Source organism: Melanerpes formicivorus, unplaced genomic scaffold (genome assembly GCF_026170545.1).
Source record: "Melanerpes formicivorus ecotype bairdi unplaced genomic scaffold, bMelFor1.0.p_v2 SCAF_9, whole genome shotgun sequence".
Classification (NCBI taxonomy): Eukaryota; Metazoa; Chordata; class Aves; order Piciformes; family Picidae; genus Melanerpes; species Melanerpes formicivorus.
This window is the reverse complement of record NW_027142361.1, coordinates 5,433,810-5,454,014: the sequence shown is the minus strand read 5'-3', so window position 1 is coordinate 5,454,014 and position 20,205 is coordinate 5,433,810.

Genomic DNA, 20,205 nt, shown 5'->3' with positions numbered 1-20,205 from the left:
AGAAGGCATGGGACTGTTCATTGGTCTGCTGTGTTGTCTTGAACTTTTACATGTTAGTTCTGGAAGGGAAACTTCTTTCTGCTAATGCTTTAACTCTGGAGCAGGTAGCTGAAATGTCTGTGCAGTGCTCCTTTTAATCTGAGTGGACCTTGTGTGTCTGCTGCCATGTGTGAAATGTTTCTTTGGTCCCTTTTGTGACAGGCTAATTCAAGAGGATGCTCTAGGAGGCAAGCTTTGTTTCTGCAGGGGAAAATCTGTTCCTTTTGACTTCACTTTTAAAAAACTAGATGGTGAAGTCAGAACCTCTTTGGTCATATTACATTACTGAAGCCTCTAGGTATTGAGTCGTCATTATATTTAGAGGGTGGCATGCTTTTTTTGATCTAATATTAGTATTCAAGCCTGTATTCAGTGGAAGGTCACAGTAGCAGAGACGAAGTCACTGCTCCAAGGCTGGAAAGGAATGCAGGCTTCTTTCTGCCTTCCTGGTACACTTGCTGTTGCTTTGTTTTATTTTCAGTTTTTCTACCTTTTAAGGTGGTTGTCAGTTGATGCAATAACGTTATCAGAAACTGCCACTTGAATCAGACTATGCATTGTACTGTGGAATCTCTACCTAATTTGTTTTGTTCCACTTTGGAAGCGAGATGTGATTCCCTTTCATGCTGAAGTGTTTCTTTGCTGTCCATATATTTTTACTTTATAAGAGGTAGCTTATAAAGAAAGGCTGCAGAAGCAGTGTCCTTCAGCACTTCATGAAGCACAGCTGCCCTCTGGAACCCCTATCTTACACTGTTCCCTGGGTGGTAGTTTGCAGGCATCTAAGAATTACCTTTTGGTATGATCATGGAGGCACTAAAGTACAGCTACAGGAGTCTGTTCTTGCTCTGAGAAAGGTGCAGACTAAAAAAAATTTCCCATGGCATGCATTCCATAGCCCATTTCAAACACTTTGAGAGACATATCACTGCAATACAGCAGTTAAGATGGAAACACCCATGAACTTTCATTGAACTGCGGGATGATTTGGGTTGGAAAGGACCGCCAGATGTCATCTACTCCAACCCTCCTGCTGTGAGCAGGGCATCCTCCACTAGATCAGGTTGCTCACAGCATTGGTGAGCCTGACCTGGATTACCTCCCTGGGCAACCTGTTCCACCACCCTCATGGTGAAGAAGAACTTGTTCCTAACACCCAATCTGTGGTACAGGTGCTGGTTCTTGTTAGTCAGCTGTATACTGGCACATGGAATGGGATGATGGCATACCTGTTCCTCTGTATTGCTGTCTTTTCTGTCCTTTATTCACAGGTCAGTTGTGAGTTACAGTGAAGATCTCAGATAACAAAACCAGTTATTTCATGAAGTTGGACATACCAGTTCATATGAACTATCTAATCATGAACAAACACTATTGCCATTTAACCCCAGCTAGCAAGTAAGTCCACAGCCACTCACTTGCTTCTCCTCTCCTCCTCCAATAGTGGGATGGGGGAAAGAATTGGAAAAGTAAAAGTAAGGGAACTTATGTATTGAGATGAAGAAAGTTTAATTGGTAAGGCAAAAGCGAAGGAGGCCTCCATTGTGTGTAATTATTACTTGTGAAAACAAATGTTATCACTCAAAATATCACCCTCTGTCTTCCTTCACCCTCTTTTATATGCTGAGTATGGTGTCATGTGGTATGAAATATCCCTTTGGCCAGCTGGGGTCAGCTGTCCCAGCTTTGTCACCTCCCAACTTGTTGGGCATCCTCACTGGCAGGATGGTGTGAGGCAGAGAAAAAACATCCCTGATTCATCAGCACTGTTTTCAGCACAAGTCCAAAACATAGCCCTGTGCCAGCTCTACTATAAAGAAAACTGACTCTACTCCAGCAAAAACCAGCACCCAAAAAGGTCCACAAAGTATATGAGTGTTGGGAACTACCCAGGGCCCTAGAACCATGGTAGGGTCTGACCCTAGTTTTCTCTGAGGTGATCTGTAGAATTTCTAATGAAACTAAAGAGTCATTCTGATTTAGGCATTCCTTCTGTCCTCCCTTTTAAGTTCCAACTGTTATTGAAATGCTTTAGTATTTCTACTGTCTTTCTGGTAAAATGCATAAGCTTTATTGGTAGCCTGTGAAGAAAAACAGAAGGCGTACCAAGATTGTGTAGTTTTAAGTGTGGTCCAGTTGAATTGGTTCATATGCCCACTTTGTCATTAAAAAAAGTATACCTGGCAACAACTGTCCTGTTGGCATCCAGGAGTTACCAAGTTTTGAATATTCCTTAATTCAACCAGTGTTTGATTCCCGCTCTGAAAATACATTTTTTTTTGTTTGGGGTTATTTTCTTAACCCCTCAAAACCCCAAAAAACTAAAAATGACACACACCCCCAAAACCCCGTAACAAAACAAACAAAAAACCCCTGACCAATGGGGGGGTGGGTAAGGAACTGGTATTTCTAGGCCTGAAAAGCCACTGTCTGTAATATAAATGCTGTCTAACAATTTATACAGTACTTGGAGTTACTTTCCCATCTATGCACATGGTGCTTGGTAGCACAAATGCCCTTGTTTCAATGGGAGAAAGTGCCTGGCAAAAGAACAACTGGGTTAAAGGTAGGCCTGTCTTTGCGGCTGAAACTTGGAGTAGGGCTTCAAAGCATTTAACTTTACTGGTTGTTTGTAAATTACAAAACTAAACTGATTAATGTTCTTTCCAGAACACAGAAGACAGGAGTTACTGTCTGCTTTTTAAATTTGGAAATGTACTTTTATCCTTAAGAGCAACTACAGAAAAATTCTTCTTGGGTTGGCTTTCTGTGGTCATGTTCCACTTTGCATTCTACAGGGAACATGTTATCTCAAGAAACCAGGGTGGATGGGAAATATTTTCTGGGAAAGGACTGATGTTTTCCTACAGAAATACCATGTTCTTATCAGTTCCACTAAAATATAGAGTTTGAAATAATGAGACATTCTAACAAAGGTGTTGGTAAATCTATGCCATGGTTTATGAGGACCTTCTGTTGTAGCATGAGAAAACACAGGCTGTAGGAAGCAGAGGGAATTGCAAAGTCTTATTTGTAAGTCAGTAAAGAATTGTTCTCTGTGGTGGGTTTGGAAGGGGTAAGGCCAAGAAACCTCCTCCCTTCCCCCTTGTAAAGTAAAAGGGAAAAAAATTGAAGGGAAAGGAAAAAAAAACTCACAAGCTGAATTAGCAAAGCAGTGGAGCTATATTTACAAAGCAATGTAGGGAATGCAGGGGAATATTTACAAATTTACAATATCTACAATATATACAAAGATATACAACAGAGTAACACAGAAATGAGAGTGACCCCCCTCGGCAGAGGGGTCCCCCACCTCCGCTCTCCCCTCTCTTCCCCCCCTTTCCCCAGAATGGGATAGAAAGAGAAAGAAAAGAGAGGAAAAAAAAATGTTAGAAGCAGTTTGTGTTAATTGGAAAGGAGTTAATATACAGGCCTGGTATCTTGTTTTCAAGGCCGGGGCCTTGGCAGAAAGCCCAGCACAGACAGAGCTGCTCTGTGGAGGAGCGGAAGCAAGACTGACTGAAAAGTCGTGCAAATGTCCAGTTCACTCCCAGCTCAGAAGGTGCTTCCTCCCACTTCACCAATGAAATTAGTTTAGACTATTCCTTCCGTTTACCAACTTCCGTCCACCATATTCCCTTTCTTAAGGGGGCAACGTCAACCGGCCACAGTCCACCCCTTCTAAACAATTTCATTGCCTGTTCACACTGTCCATCCAATCCAAAACGATATTTACAGTTTGTGAGTAAAGTTTATAGTCCATTCCGGCTATGCTCAGATGTAGATGATTCAAAAGTCCAAGAAAATCAGAGAATGAGAAAAATGCAAAACAGTTCACTCCTTCGCCGACGAAGCGAAGAAAAGGGAAACAGGGATTCTCAGGGTCTCTTAGTTGACTCAGGGCTCTCAGGGATCTCAGGGTTCGTGCACCGCAGATTCCTCGTTGATTCTTCCTTTGGACGCGATGTAGCTGTACAACTGTTTGAAATTAACCTCTTTCAGCTAAAGTTAGATTTCTTTGTGGAATACACTGAATTTCACCATTCTCTTGCATTACCCAATAAGTGTGACCCGGACCTTCAGCTGAAACCACCCCTCGGACAGGTTTAGCCTCTCCTGAGGGTGAAAATACCCAAACAGTTTTACCTAACAGATTCTTTTCTCTAACAACAGGAACTCTATCACCTTCTACTTTCCGTAGCAAATCTGAATGTGCAGGTCCAGATTGGTTCACTGAACCTCTACTATTTACCAGCCAGGTTGCTTGTGCTAAATGCTTTTCCCAGTTTTTCAAAGATCCACCTCCCATGGCTTTGAGAGTGGTCTTCAACAAACCGTTGTAGCGTTCAATCTTCCCTGAAGCTGGTGCATAGTAGGGAATGTGGAATATCCACTCAATACCGTGCTCTTTTGCCCAGTTCTTTACAAGGTTGTTCTTGAAATGAGTTCCGTTGTCTGACTCAATCCTCTCTGGAGTTCCGTGTCTCCACAGGATCTGTCTCTCCAGACCGAGAATGGTGTTGCGGGCTTAAGTCGTTTTGCCTGCTTAATAGCAGCACAAATGTCACAGTCATGGATGACTTGTGTGATGGCATCCATGGAAATGTCTATGGATCTGTAACGAGCCCATTGGTATGTTGCATCTCTGCCTTGATGTCCTGACGAATCGTGAGCCCACCGAGCTAAGAATATCTCACCTCGGTGTTTCCAGTCGAGATCAAGATTAGAGTCCATGTCTACTTGAGAAAATCTTGCAGCTAGATCTGCCTGATGGTTATGTTGCTGTTCCTCAGTAGCTTTGCTCTTAGGAATGCGAGCATCAATGTGTCTCACTTTCACTGGAATTCTCTCGATTCGATCAGCAATGTCCTGCCATAGGTTGGATGCCCAAATGGGTTTTCCTTTTCTCTGCCAACCACTCTTTTTCCAGTTCTTTAGCCAACCTCATAGAGCATTGGCTACCATCCATGAGTCGGTGTAGAGATAAAGCTTTGGCCATCTCTCTTGTTCAGCTACGTCGAGAGCTAGCTGGACAGCTTTTACCTCTGCAAACTGACTGGATTCTCCTTCTCCATCTTTCGCCTCTGCAACTCGGCGAGTTGGACTCCACACAGCAGACTTCCACCTTCGCTTGTTCCCAACAAGACGACAGGAACCATCTGTGAACAAAGCATATTTCTTTTCATCACCAGAAAGGTCATTGTAAGGAGGAGCTTCCTCAGCACGAGTTACTTTCTCCTCTGGAGGTTTGGCACAGTTGATACCTTCAGGCCAACTTGAGATCACCTCCACCAGACCAGGTCGTTCAAGATTTCCCATTCGAGCTCTCTGTGTTATCAGAGCCATCCACTTAGACCAGGTTGAGTCAGTGGCATGATGTGGTGTGGATCCTTTGCCTTTGAACATCCAATTCAAAACTGGTAATCTGGGAGCTAGAAGAAGTTGTGATTCAGTTCCAATCACTTCAGAAGATGCCTTTACTCCTTCATAGGCAGCCAAAATTTCTTTCTCTGTTGGAGTATAATTAGCCTCTGAACCTCTGTAACCTCGACTCCAGAAACCAAGAGGTTGTCCACGTGTCTCTCCTGGAGCTTTTTGCCACAAGCACCAGGTTGGACCATTGTCACTCGCAGCCGTGTACAAAATGTTCTTAATGTCTGGACCATCTCGGACAGGTCCCAGACCCATTGCTTGAATTACTTCTTGCTTTATCAGGTCAAAGGCTGCTTGTTGTTCAGGTCCCCAGTGGAAATGGTTTCTCTTTCGAGTCACATCATCCAGAGGTTTCACAATCTGACTGTATCCAGGAATGTGCAGTCTCCAAAATCCCACTATCCCCAAGAAACGTAGGGTCTCTTGCTTGTTTGTGGGACTTGCCATGGTAGAGACTCTATTTACCACATCCACTGGAATGTGTCGGCGTCCATCCTGCCAGCGCACTCCCAGAAACTGAATCTCTGTGGTAGGTCCTTTCACCTTGTCTCGCTTGATGGCAAAATCTGCATTCAGAAGAATGTCAATGATTTTGTTACCTTTCTCGAAGACTTCCTCAGCGGTTTTACCCCAGACGATGATATCATCGATGAACTGGATGTGTTCTGGAGCACCGCCTTTCTCCAGAGCATCGTGGATCACTGCATGACAGATGCTTGAGCTGTGGATCCAGCCCATTGGCAGTCTGTTGAAAGTGTACTGGATTCCTCTCCAGGTGAAAGCAAACTGAGGCCTGCATTCCTCTGCTATGGGAATAGAGAAAAATGCATTAGCAATGTCTATGGTAGCATACCATTTGGCCTCTTTGGATTCCAGCTCATACTGTAGCTCCATCATGTCGGGTACTGCTGCACTCATAGGTGGTGTCACCTCATTTAGGGCTCGGTAGTCTGCCGTCAGACGCCAGTCTCCATTCTGCTTTCGCACAGGCCTCACTGGACTGTTGAAAGGTGAATGAGTTTTGCTGACGACTTTCTGACTCTCCAACTGGCGAATCAGATTCTGAATGGGCAACAAAGAGTCACGGTTGGTTCTGTATTGTCTGTGATGCACAGTCTGAGAAGCAACCGGCAATTTAATGTCCTGTATCTTATGTTGTCCCACAACTGCAGATTCATCAGAAAGTTCAGGTCTGGCGGACAGCTTCAATTTTTGTCCATCAATTTCTATTGAAGCCACTCCAAAAGCCCATTTGTAACCTCTAGGGTCTTTGAAACGCCCTTCTCTCAGAAAATCAATTCCCAAAATACAAGGTGCATCAGGTCCGGTCACAACTGTATGCTTCCTCCATTGTTTACCAGTTAGACTTATATTAACTTCTACCTTACTTAACTCTTGAGATGGTGCACTGAGCTCCTGTGTCAACCAAGGCCCTGTACTTCCGAAATTGTGAAGTGCCAGGCCACTGGATGTACACATCCCAATAGATTCTGTTATCTCTGTTATCCCTCTCCTCCCCCTGGCGGGAGGCAGGGCACCCCTAGTTATGGGGAACATGCGCACATGTGCATTGCACATAGTTTGCAGGGTTATAACTTTGCATGTTATAACTGGAGCCACTGTTGGAGCCATAAGAGTCGTTCTGGGGAACTGTGGAAGTAACAGCTACCCTTCTGGTATTGCTACCTTGGGTTCTGCCACTTTGCAATTCCCTCAGTCTCCTGAAAAGATTAGAAGTTGGTTGGCCATCCCAGCGGTTCATGTTCTCACCAAACTGATCACGCAGAGTTATCCAAATAGTTCTACGTGATTGCCTTGGCGGTCTGTTTTGGAATGACCTGTTTTGGAATATCCTGTTTTGGAATGACCTCCTTGGAGGACGTGTATTCCTCACAGATGAAACTTGTACCCACCTGGAGGAAGAATTGAAATTATCCCTTTGTGCCAATTGGTATATGGAATCTTTTAACTCTCTTATGCAATTCTGAATATCACCAGACATAGTTTTAATGGCTGAAACCAAAGAACCACGTGTCATGCTATCCTCCAATTGTCTCATTTGATCACTGAATTGGCCAACCGTGGGAGAAGCTCCACCATAACTTCTTGACACAATTCTGCTTGCCAGAATGTTTGCATAATTGGAAGGAGCAAGTTTGATGATCTTTTTAGCAAGACCAATACCCACAGGAATGTCATCAGAATTCAGAGTTTCATGTTCACCATAGAGTAGCTCTCTAACAGCAAATTCTCTCAAGCGCTTAATTCCCTCATCTATGGTAGTCCAGGGTTTAGGATTCCATGGAAGATCATCTCGGGAAGGGTATCTCAGGGCAACCGCCTTTAAAAGGTGTATCCACATATTAACCTTACCGAGAGCTCTGCCTAGATGTCTATCCATTCCATTGTCCCTTGAGAGAGTTCCTAACTGAGCTGCTGACTTGTCTCCAACTGTTAGAGCTGAAGCACCAGTATCATAACACCTACTAAGCCAAGCTAGAACTGGCTCCTTATCTGCCCTGTTGAAATCTTTACGGACATTTCGCAATTCCTCGCAGGGCGAAGAACAGTCTGAAATATCATCTTGATCTTCATCTCCCTGAATTCTTTGCCCATATAATCCTGCTGTCATTCTCCTAAGGATCTCTTTAAGCTGAGAACCACCTTTGCCAGCTGCTTTCCTAACTTCATCTCTATCCTGCTTTGATCTCACTAGGTTAGCTAGATCTTTAAAACAAACCTTCTCTTCCTCCTGAGCAGGATCTTTTAGAGTAGAGGGCCCCTCACCAGGATCAGTCTCCTCCTCTTCTTCTCCATCTTTGCCCTTTCCAGCTCTAGTCTTTAAAGGAGCCACCTTAACTGGAGCTGTGTTTGAATTTACAGCCACCTTAATGGAAGCTGACAGGTCCTGAGATAAATCAGCTGCTGGGGCAGTGACTTCCGGTCCCACCGAGGGATTGGGCGGAATTGACGTTGCTCCATTACTGGCCGACGGAGAAGAAGAGGAAGGAGAAGGAGTGGGAGAAGGAGTAGGCACCATGTTGATACCAGCCGATGCCCTTGGCTGCTTGCTAGAATCAGCAGAAAAGTCATTTAGAGCTGCCTTACCAATTAATTTTTTAGCCTTCTTTTTGACTGACACGGGTTCTGCACAGTCCTCGTCACTAGATGACTCTGGGACTGATCGAGAGCCACGGCGTTTTCTTTTTGATCTAGTTTTAATAACAAAACATGCCCTGGACACCTTTTTCTCTCGCCACAAGGAATACAGAGAATACACATTAGTTATCACCAGCAGCAGAAGTATACACATGAAATAAATCACCTTTGGATCCCAGGCATCACCTAAAGTTACTCTCTCGTCAGGCGGAATCTTAAAACCCTTTATCTCAATTGGGAGAGTGGTGGAGGTAACATTCCTGTATGTCACTGGCCATAATAAATTAATACATTTTCCATACCATAATTTAACTCTATACATAACCCACAGATGAATTGTCCGCACCAAATATTTACCCAGGTAATCCAAAATCAAACCCAAACAATACCTGTAAATCAGAGCCCCAAAAATTGAAAAGAATAATCGCTCCACAAACCACAATACCTTCATGTTTGCTAATTCAGCTAGAAAACACTAAATCAATCAAGTAATAAATTAAACTAATTATCTGCCGCACGTTGGGTACGCCAATTAAAAAAAAATGTGGTGGGTTTGGAAGGGGTAAGGCCAAGAAGCCTCCTCCCTTCCCCCTTGTAAAGTAAAAGGGAAAAAAAAATTGAAGGGAAAGGAAAAAAAACTCACAAGCTGAATTAGCAAAGCAGTGGAGCTATATTTACAAAGCAATGTAGGGAATGCAGGGGAATATTTACAAATTTACAATATCTACAATATATACAAAGATATACAACAGAGCAACACAGAAATGAGAGTGACCCCCTCGGCAGAGGGGTCCCCCACCTCCGCTCTCCCCTTTCTTCCCCCCCTTTCCCCAGAATGGGATAGAAAGAGAAAGAAAAGAGAGGAAAAAAAAGTTAGAAGCAGTTTGTGTTAATTGGAAAGGAGTTAATATACAGGCCTGGTATCTTGTTTTCAAGGCCGAGGCCTTGGCAGAAAGCCCAGCACAGACAGAGAGCTGCTGCACCATGGAAAGGCGGAAGCAAGACTGACAGAAAAGTCGTGGAAATGTCCAGTTTAGTCCCAGCTCAGAAGGTGCTTCCTCCCACTTCACCAATGAAATTAGTTTAGACTATTCCTTCCGTTTACCAACTTCCGTCCACCATATTCCCTTTCTTAAGGGGGCAACGTCAACCGGCCACAACAGGTAAAAAAAAGCAGCACTCAGAAAGGAACATTGCCTTAGAAAATGAGGGATACTGGAAGGTGATTTGAGGTAACAGATTGCAGAAGAGAGAAGCAGCAGGTTTGAGATTGTGTCATTGGTCGAGACAAATTCCACTATAGATTTGAGCACAGAGATGAGAGATGATGTTCAGAGTTGACTCAAGGTGAAACAAATTGCCAGTTATTTCTGTGCATTTGAAAACATGTTGATCTTTGTGGTCGATGGAAGCTTTAGTGTTGGCTGCCCTAGCACAACAATTTCTCTACAGCTGTGTTCTCAGACCCAGTCCTAAGGCAACAGATTTGATAAACTGCAGTGCTCTGTCAGCTGAGGAGTTTGCTCAAATTCTTACTTTCCTGTGTAGTATGTGTGTGTGAATGGTTTTTAAAAGAATTTATCTGCTACTTCTTTTATTGTTTTACTTTAATGTGATTGTTCTTAACTGTAGCTTCTTTTGCTCTAGTTAGATTGCATTTTACGGAGGCTTTATGCTGCTTAAATTGTCTTTTGTACTGGGCTGTGAAACTTAATACAGAAACAGAGGCATTGAAAATATGGTAGATGCAATGTGCATGTCTCAGAGGGATAAGAAAAACCTTTTCCATGTGATGGAGGCTAATGAGCTGGAAGCTAAGATGACAGTGGGATGGGAAAAAAGACATTTCAGTATCCCTGGCAGAGAATAACGAAGGCATCTGTTACACTGCAGCAGGGTAGGTTCAAATCGGTACGTGTTGTTTTTAATTGTGTTTTTCAGTTAGTCTAAGAAGCATAAAGACATTCTAAGACTGCTTCATGCAGTCATTTAATATGTAATGCAACATTTCTACTGAAACTAGTACTGAGGAGAAATCGGGTAGTTTCATACTTGTTTCCTGTATGTGGCTGCCTTACACAGGAAGAACAAAACTGAAAACCTGGAAAGATGCTGAGGAAATGAGGTAATAGCCCCTGAGTGAGAAGGAGATGGTCCCTGTTTTAAGGCATCAGTAACACTGATCTGCATCATGGGGCTGACTTCTGAAATCCATCATAAAAGTCAAGCAATGCATGTCTCTTCTGGTTCTAGTCTTCATGACTGTTCTGAATGTTGGTTGTATATCTATTTCTTATGATAGTTGTAGAAATATTTGTGGGGTGATTGTTTGGGCGTTTGGTTTTGTTCTTTAACTTAATGGCTGGAGTCTGTGGGTGTTCCTGACTAAAAATGCAGTCAGTTCACTCAAGCTGAAATAACCACCGGTGTTGAAGTGATGACAGTGGGAATCTCACATGGCCAAGACAGTGTTGCATCAAGCCACAGGGCTATCTAGATCAACCTTCTGCCAGTTTAGTTTTCCTTCAGGCCTTAGGACAGGGCTGTATACAAATGGAGCACTGACAGGGAGCAGACTTTAATCCAGGAGCTTGCTCCTGTGCCATATGAAAGATGTTTAATATGTTAGCAAGGTTTCCTGTGTTTTGGCCCTGATTGCTTTTGCAGAGCTTTTGGGTGGATTTTCCTGAGAATCTCTGTTTAACAGGCAGAACAAAATTCAATTTATGTAATGACATATAGTTACATGAGTAACTTCTAGACATATTCTGTTCTTATCTGCTGGTGATCCTGTACCTCTGACTAAATGTGGTTGTCTGCTTCTCACCATCTTACTTAAAGGTTTTGGTCATGGATATTTCCAAATTCCTTTAAAAGTCTGCTGCTGTCAACAGAAACTGCAGAAATATATCACTGAATGGTGTTACACAGTCCTTCCTTCCTGTGTCCTTCTGTAAAACCCTTTATCTTTTGTGTCTATAAATACAAAATTTCCTTGTGACTACAACCTGCTCAGTTAATGTATTTCTTTAAATGTGGTGTCTGTTATACCTTCTATGTGTTCTGATACAGCTTCTCCTGTGAGCATTCTAAATGTTCCTGTTCATCTTGCAGTTAGTGGGAGAAACACAGAGAACCAAATAGTAGAGGAGTGTTCTGTGGGAAGATAATGTCTTCCTTTTTCCTAGTCCAGTTTCAAATAATTTAAATGATAAAAAGGCTTTACCAAATTAATTGTTTTAGTCATTGCTGATTGTCTTAATCTGTCATCCTTACAGTTTTGAAATGGAAGTTCTTCTGACTCCCTGCTGGCTTATGACCTACATATAGCAGGTGCAGAGTATCCTGTGTATGTATTTAAATTCTGAGAAATATTTGTGGGGCTAGCTGTCACTTACTGAATAATATATTAGATTATTGTATTGGGTTGAACTGAAGTGGAGTTAATTCTCCTCACAGCATCGTTCTAGTGCTGTGGTTTTTTTCAGCAGCAGTTGATAACACAGCAGTGTTTTGGCTACAGCTGAATTCGGTATCCGAGCTGTGTCCTTTCAACATTTCCCTGCCCCAGGAGTACATTGAGGGATGGGCAGGATCTTGGGAGGGGACACAACTGAGCCAGCTGACTCAGACTGGCCAAAGAGGTATTCCATACCATATGACGTCAGCTCAGGTATAAGAAGGACGTGAAAGAAGGAAGTGTTGGGGATTCGTCCATGGCGTTTATCCTCCCAAGGAACCACCAAGCTTAGAGAGCCCTGCTTCCCGAGACCGACCACCGTCCTGCTGATGGGAAGTAGAGACTAACATCTCTCTCTCTGCTTTCTTTGCTTCCGCGCGGTCTATTTGCTGTTTGCTTATTAGTGTTATTAAATTGCTCCTATCTTATCCCCGGCTTCTGTTATATTTTCTTTCCCTTCTTCCCCTGTTCACTTAAGAGGGGGAGTGATAGAGCGGCTTGGTGGGTATCTGGCCTCCAGGACAGAGCCAAACCACCACAGTCCTTTTTGGTGCATTGGCCGGGAAACGAAAATATAACGTAGCTGTAGTTTCTGCAGTTTTTTTTGTATAAGCTTGTTTATGATACAGGCTTCTGTGCTGGTCACGTGGCTTGCTGATAATTTCTGCTTTGTTTTGGAAATACTTCATTTGTTTAGGAATATGCCGAAGCAAATAATGGCTATGTGTCTCTTTCTCCTGTTTGTAGGGCTGCTGTTCTGTGGGAGCTATGCTAGAGAGATCATCATTTCTGTCTCCCCACCTGAAATGAGTGTAGAGAATTTTATTATGCAGGCCCCCAAGATTTTGATCCATCCATATGTGAGCTCCCTAGTACTGTTAATCAACATTACTGGCATGTTGCGGGTTTTGTGGAGTTTGATTCCATCATGGCATGAGAAGAGACAGTCTTTGGGTGGGGATATATTGAAGTGTGACTTGAAGCGGTCAGTCCCTGGGTGGCAGGGTGTGTGGAAGGACTTGGGCAGATTCCTAGGGCGGTTATCACCTCCCATAGCCTGGGACTTTACCCCAGAAGAGGTGAGCGATCCTACTAAACTAACTCACCATCTGATAGAAGGGTGCCTCGCTTATCCCAATGAGAACAAACAACTTCTTGCACTTTACTGGGGCCTGGCCTGTGCTTACCGAGCCACAGTTCAATACTCTATAAGGACTATGGCTGAGGCAGGCACCCAAACACTACCTGAGGACACCATGGTGGAGATGGGGACCCAGACAGCAACCAGAGAGATTGCCCCAGTTGTAAAAAAGAAGCAGTGGACAAGGAGGTCAACAGGTCCCTCTCATCGATTGATAAGGGATGAGGAAGATTATGATCAAGAGGCTGGTCCATCAAGTGGGAGATCAGAGGATGTGAGTGAGATTAGACAAGAAGCAGAGACTACTCGGTCCTTGACCTCAGCAGAACTGAGAGACATATGCAAGGATTATAGTCGCCAGCCAGGAGAGCGAATTGCTGCTTGGCTGCTCCGGTGCTGGGATAATGGGGCTGACAGCCAACTGCTGGAAGGCAAAGAGGCCCAACAGTTGGGACCCATTGCTAGAAACAGAGGTATTGAGAAAGGCGTTGCAAAGGAGACAGGCATATGCAGCCTCTGGAGACGACTCCTGCTAAGTGTGAGGGCCAGGTACCCATGCAAGGAGGACCTTATGAGTTCTCCAGGGAAGTGGAATACGGCAGATGAAGGAATCCAATACTTAAGAGAATTAGCAGTGTTGGAAGTTATCTATAGTGATTTAGATGATCAAAGTGTCTCCACAGATCCAGAAGATGTCCCATGCACACGGGCCATGTGGAGGAAAGTGATCCAAGGTGCTCCAGCATCGTATTCTAACAGCCTAGCAATGATGTACTATTTGGATGAGGACACACGATCTGTGGAGGTTGTGTCAGCCCGGCTCCAGAATTTTGAAGATAACCTCTGTACTAACACATTTCCACGCGCCAGTGCCTCATTGACCAGGTCTACTCCAAGAAATCTGTCCCCTCCTGCCTCAGTCGGAGGGAAAGGGAGCCCCAGACGCACACCACGCGGAATACTCTGTTTTTTCCTTCGTGACCAGGGAGAGGACATGAGGAAGTGGGATGGTGAACCCACTTATAAACTGGAAGCTCGGGTATGTGAACTGAAAGGAAAAATAACAACTAAAAAGGGATCATTTAAGAAAACAGCAAAGGTATCTGCTGTAAAAAGCCAAGAAAGTAATCAACGATCTCTCAGGAGAAAAAGAATTGAGGTTACACCCCTTGATCCCGATGAGAGCACCTCCGACCAGGTACTACCCAGATCAGACAGTGAATGCTCTGATGAGGACCAGGAGTAGAGGGTCCCTGCCTTCGGCCAGGAGGAGGAGAGGGATGACAGAGTATATTGGACTGTGTGGATTCGATGGCCTGGCACATCAAAGCCACAGAAATACAAGGCGCTGTGTGACCGTTTGAGGCTGTCCCCTTAAGAAAGGGAATATGGTGGACGGAAGTTGGTAAACGGAAAGAATAATCTAAACTAATTTCATTGGAACAGTGGGAGGAAGCACCTTCTGAACTGGGAGTGCAGGAGGAGTATCCTGGGCACTCCGGCACTTTTATCGTCAGTCTTGCTTCCGCCTCTTCTTTGGGCAGCAGCTTTCTGTGCTGGGCTTTCTGCCAAGGCTTCGGCCTTGAAACCGCTAAGATATAAGGCCTGTATTAACTCCTTTCCAATTAACACAAACTGCTTCTAACTTTTTTTTTCTCTTTCTCTCTCTTTTCTAACCCACTCTGGGGAATAGGGTGAGAGAGGGGGAGAGCGGAGGTGGGGAACCCCCTCAGCAGGGGGGGGGAACTCTCATTTCTGTGTTACTTTATTGTATATCTTTGTATATATTGTAAATATTGTAAATTTATATATTCCCCTGCATATCCTACATTGCTTTGTAAATATACAGCTCCACTGCTTTGCTAATTCAGCTGTGAGTTTTTTTTTTCCTTTCCCTTCAATTTTTCTTTCCCTTTACTTTACAGGGGGGAGGGAAGAGGCTTCTTGGCCTTACCCTTCCACCCCACGACACGCTGGTAGACACAGGGGCACAGTGTACATTGATGCCATCAGGGCATAGAGGTGCTGAATCTCTTTGGATTTCTGGAGTGACAGGAGGCTGCCAGGAGCTGTCTGTATTAGAAGCTGATGTGAGCCTAAACAGGGGACAAGTGGGAAAGACATCCCATTGTGACTGGACCAGAAGCCCCTTGCATTCTTGGTATTGATTACCTCAAGAGAGGGTACTTCAAGGATTCAAAGGGTTATAGATGGGTTTTTGGTGTGGCCACGGTGAATACAGAGAAGATCAGACAGCTGTCTACCCTGCCTGGCCTTTCAGAAAGTCCTTTCGTTGTTGGATTGCTGCAGGTTGAAGAACAACAGGTGCCAATTGCTACTAGAACAGTGCACCGACGGCAGTATCGTACAAACCAAGACTCCCTGGGTCCCATTCATGAATTGATTCACCAGCTGGAGATCCAGGGAGTGATCAGCAAAACACACTCACCTTTTAACAGCCCCGTATGGCCAGTGCCAAAATCTGATGGAGGGTGGAGATTAACTGTGGACTATCGTGGCCTAAACGAAGTGACACCACCACTGAGTGCTGCTGTGCCAGACATGCTAGAGCTCCAGTATGAGCTGGAGTCAAAGGCAGCTAAATGGTACGCTACTATTGACATCGCCAATGTGTTCTTCTCAATCCCATTGGCAGCAGAGTGCAGGCCACAATTTGCTTTCACCTGGAGGGGTGTTCAATACACGTGGAATCGATTGCCCCAGGGGTGGAAGCATAGCTCCACCATTTGTCATGGACTAATTCAGAGTGAACTGGAAAAGGGTGAGGCCCCTGAACATCTCCAGTACATTGATGACATCATTGTGTGGGGCGATAAAGCAAAGGAAGTGTTCAAGAAGGGAGAAAAAATCATTCAAATACTCTTAAAGGCTGGGTTTGCTATAAAGAAAAGCAAAGTCAAAGGACCTGCGCAAGAAATTCAGTTCTTGGGAATAAAGTGGCAGGATGGACGCCGTCATGTACCTATGGACGTGGTCAACAAGATAACAGCCATGTCTCCACCGTCCAACAAGAAAGAGACACAATCCTTTCTAGGCCTTGTGGGGTTCTGGAAAATGCATGTTCCAGGCTACAGCCAGCTTGTCAGCCCTCTCTATCGAGTAACTCGAAAGAAGAATCAATTTGAATGGGGTAGTGAGCAGCAACAAGCTTTCGAACAGATCAAACAAGAGATAGCTCGTGCAGTGGCACTTGGGCCCATTCGCACAGGACCATCGGTGCAGAATATCCTTTACACCGCAGCTGGGGAGCATGGTCTTACTTGGAGCCTCTGGCAGAAGACACCAGGTGAAACCCGAGGTCGGCCGTTGGGATTTTGGAGTAGAGGATATTGAGGATCAGAAGCCCACTATACACCAACTGAGAAGGAGATCTTAGCAGCCTATGAGGGAGTTCGAGCTGCATCAGAAGTAGTGGGTACAGAAGCAACTCTCCTCTTAGCACCAAGGCTGCCTGTGCTGCATTGGATGTTCAGAAGAAACATCCCTTGTACACACCATGCCACCAGTGCTACATGGAGTAAGTGGGTTGCACTGATTACACAGCGAGCTCGACTGGGAAAACCAAACCACCCAGGAATTCTGGAAGAGATTATGGACTGGCCAGAAGGTAGGGATTTTGGAGCATCGCCTGAGGAAGTGGTTCATGCCCAAGAGGCACCACCATACAACGAATTACCTGAAGATGAAAGGCCTTATGCTCTGTTTACTGATGGATCGTGTCATGTGGTAGGAAGCCATCGGAAGTGGAAAGCTGCTGTATGGAGTCCTACACGACAAGTTGTTGAGACTACTGAAGGAGAAGGTGAATCAAGTCAATATGCAGAGGTGAAAGCCATCCAACTTGCTCTAGAAATTGCTGAAAGAGAAAAGTGGCCAGTACTTTATCTTTACACAGATTCTTGGATGGTGGCTAATGCCTTGTGGGGATGGCTACAGCAGTGGAAGAAGACCAACTGGCAACGCAGGGGCAAGCCTATTTGGGCTGCCTCGCTGTGGCAGGACATTGCTGCTCGGGTGGAGAACATGCCTCTGAGGGGACGTCATGTTGATGCTCATGTACCTAAGAGTTATGCTAATGAAGAACATCAAAACAATGAGCATGCAGACAAGGCTGCCAGGATTGATATAGCTCAAGTGGATCTAGACTGGGAGTGAAAAGGTGAACTGTTTGTAGCTCGATGGGCCCATGAAACATCAGGACATCTAGGGAGAGATGCTACGTACAGGTGGGCTCGTGACCGAGGGGTGGACTTGACCATGGAAGCCATCGCACAGGTCACACATGACTGTAAAACCTGTGCTGCCATCAAGAGGGCCACCAGAGCCAAGTCTCCCTGGAACAGAGGGCGGTGGCTGGGTTTTTGCTATGGCGAGGCCTGGCAGATTGACTATATTGGACCACTGCCACAAACACACCAAGGCAAGCGCTACATCCTCACCATGGTGGAAGCAACTACAGGCTGGTTAGAAACATACCCTGTAAATCATGCTACTGCCCGGAACACCATCTTAGGCCTTGAAAGGCAAATCCTGTGCCGGCACGGTACCCCTGAACGGATCGAGTCTGACAACGGGACTCACTTCAGGAACAATGCCATCAGCTCCTGGGCCAAGAAACATGGCATCGAATGGGTGTATCACATTCCCTATCACCCACAAGCCTCTGGGAAGGTTGAAAGATATAATGGACTGTTAAAGACTATGCTGAAAGCATTGGGTAATGGAGCATGGAGGCACTGGGATGTAAATTTAGCAGAAGCCACTTGGCTGGTTAATTCTCGAGGATCTGCTAACCGTCCTGGTCCTGCCCAAACAGAACCCTTGCACACTGTGGGGGGAGATAAAGTCCCTGTAGTACACATGGGAAAGTGGCTAGGAAAGGCAGTGTGGGTTGCTCCTCCCATGGGGAAAGGCAAACCCATTTGTGGGATTGTCTTTGCTCAGGGGCCTGGATGTACATGGTGGGTAATGAAAAGAAATGGGGAGACTCTGTGTGTGTCACAGAGGGACCTAACACTGGGGGAAAGGTAATTTAGAATGTGAATAATGTGAATTGCATGTTGCAGAAAGTAATGAAGTAAGAAGAACACAGACTGATGAAGTTTTGCAAGGATCAAGAACGACACAGTGGTTGAGACCATCTGGAGTTGGTGCCCAAGAACAGAATATCCTGCTTCTCCTGTCTTGAATATTCCCAAATGACATCTGCAGGAGCAGAAAAGAAAAAACTTTAAGAGAGGACTGAGACATTGATATAAGTCTCTATATGTTGGAGTATTGAGATAGTTTAAGTATGTAGATCAGGTTGTGAATGTAAGCAAGAAATTTTTTTTGTGTTCTTTTGTTATTTTCGTGTAAGAACCAAATGAGATGGTTAAATGTATTGAAATGTGTAGAACCTGAGCTTGATGCAAATGGTATGGAATAAGGGGTGGAGATTGTATTGGGTTGAACTGAGGTGGAGTTAATTCTCCTCACAGCATTGTTCTAGTGCTGTGGTTTTTTTGCAGCAGCAGTTGATAACACAGCAGTGTTTTGGCTACAGCTGAATTCGGTATCCGAGCTGTGTCCTTTCAACATTTCCCTGCCCCAGGAGTACATTGAGGGATGGGCAGGATCTTGGGAGGGGACACAACTGAGCCAGCTGACTCAGACTGGCCAAAGAGGTATTCCATACCATATGACGTCAGCTCAGGTATAAGAAGGACGTGAAAGAAGGAAGTGTTGGGGATTCGTCCATGGCGTTTATCCTCCCAAGGAACCACCAAGCTTAGAGAGCCCTGCTTCCCGAGACCGACCACCGTCCTGCTGATGGGAAGTAGAGACTAACATCTCTCTCTCTGCTTTCTTTGCTTCCGCGCGGTCTATTTGCTGTTTGCTTATTAGTGTTATTAAATTGCTCCTATCTTATCCCCGGCTTCTGTTATATTTTCTTTCCCTTCTTCCCCTGTTCACTTAAGAGGGGGAGTGATAGAGCGGCTTGGTGGGTATCTGGCCTCCAGGACAGAGCCTAGCCACCACAATTATCTATTCTAAACCCTACTGCACTGTAGTCTTTCTGTTCATCTACTATGTATGACCAGATTGAGATGGTATAGTGACAGTGAAAACAACCATTTTAAATACACTTTTTCTGCATTTCATGTGTTTACTTCAGGTCTAGAAGTTGAATCCTTGCCTACTATATGTCAGTCTTAAACCAGAAAGAGATACACGTCTGCATTTATCAGTATGTTTACTGAATACACTGCAAAATAAGATTTTTCTGAAGCTCCTATGTACCATTCCCAGTACAATCCTGTTGTTTTTTTCCCAAGGTAATTTTGTCTCTCTCCCTCCTTTTTTTTTTTTTTCTACTGTTAGTAGGTCTTGCACATATCTGCACTTTGAGAATTATTTCCATGTGAAAAGCAGACCACAAGCTACTCTGTGGTAGTATATGTGAAGAGTGGGGTGGAGTGTGAATGCAAACATTAGCATAGCCTCATTCTCGCAAGATTTTCAGTTTATGAAGAATTGTCTGTCTGGTTTAGGATTTTGTGTGCTTTGTCTGTACTGTAAATATGCAATGTACAGTTTCTGGCTAGGATGATCTTAAAATATTTGGTGCTGTCAAGGGTTGGAAGGGTAAGGCCAAGAAGTCTCCTCCCTTCCCCCTTGTAAAGTAAAGGGAAAGAAAATTGAAAAGAAAGGAAAAAAAAACCTCACAGCTGAATTAGCAAAGCAGTGGAGCTGTATATTTACAAAGCAATGTAAGATATGCAGGGGAATATATATAAATTTACAATATTTACAATATATACAAAGATATACAATAAAGTAACACAGAAATGAGAGTTCCCCCCTCCCTGCTGAGGGGGTTCCCCACCTCCGCTCTCCCCCTCTCTCACCCTATTCCCCAGAGTGGGTTAGAAAAGAGAGAGAAAGAGAAAAAAAAAGTTAGAAGCAGTTT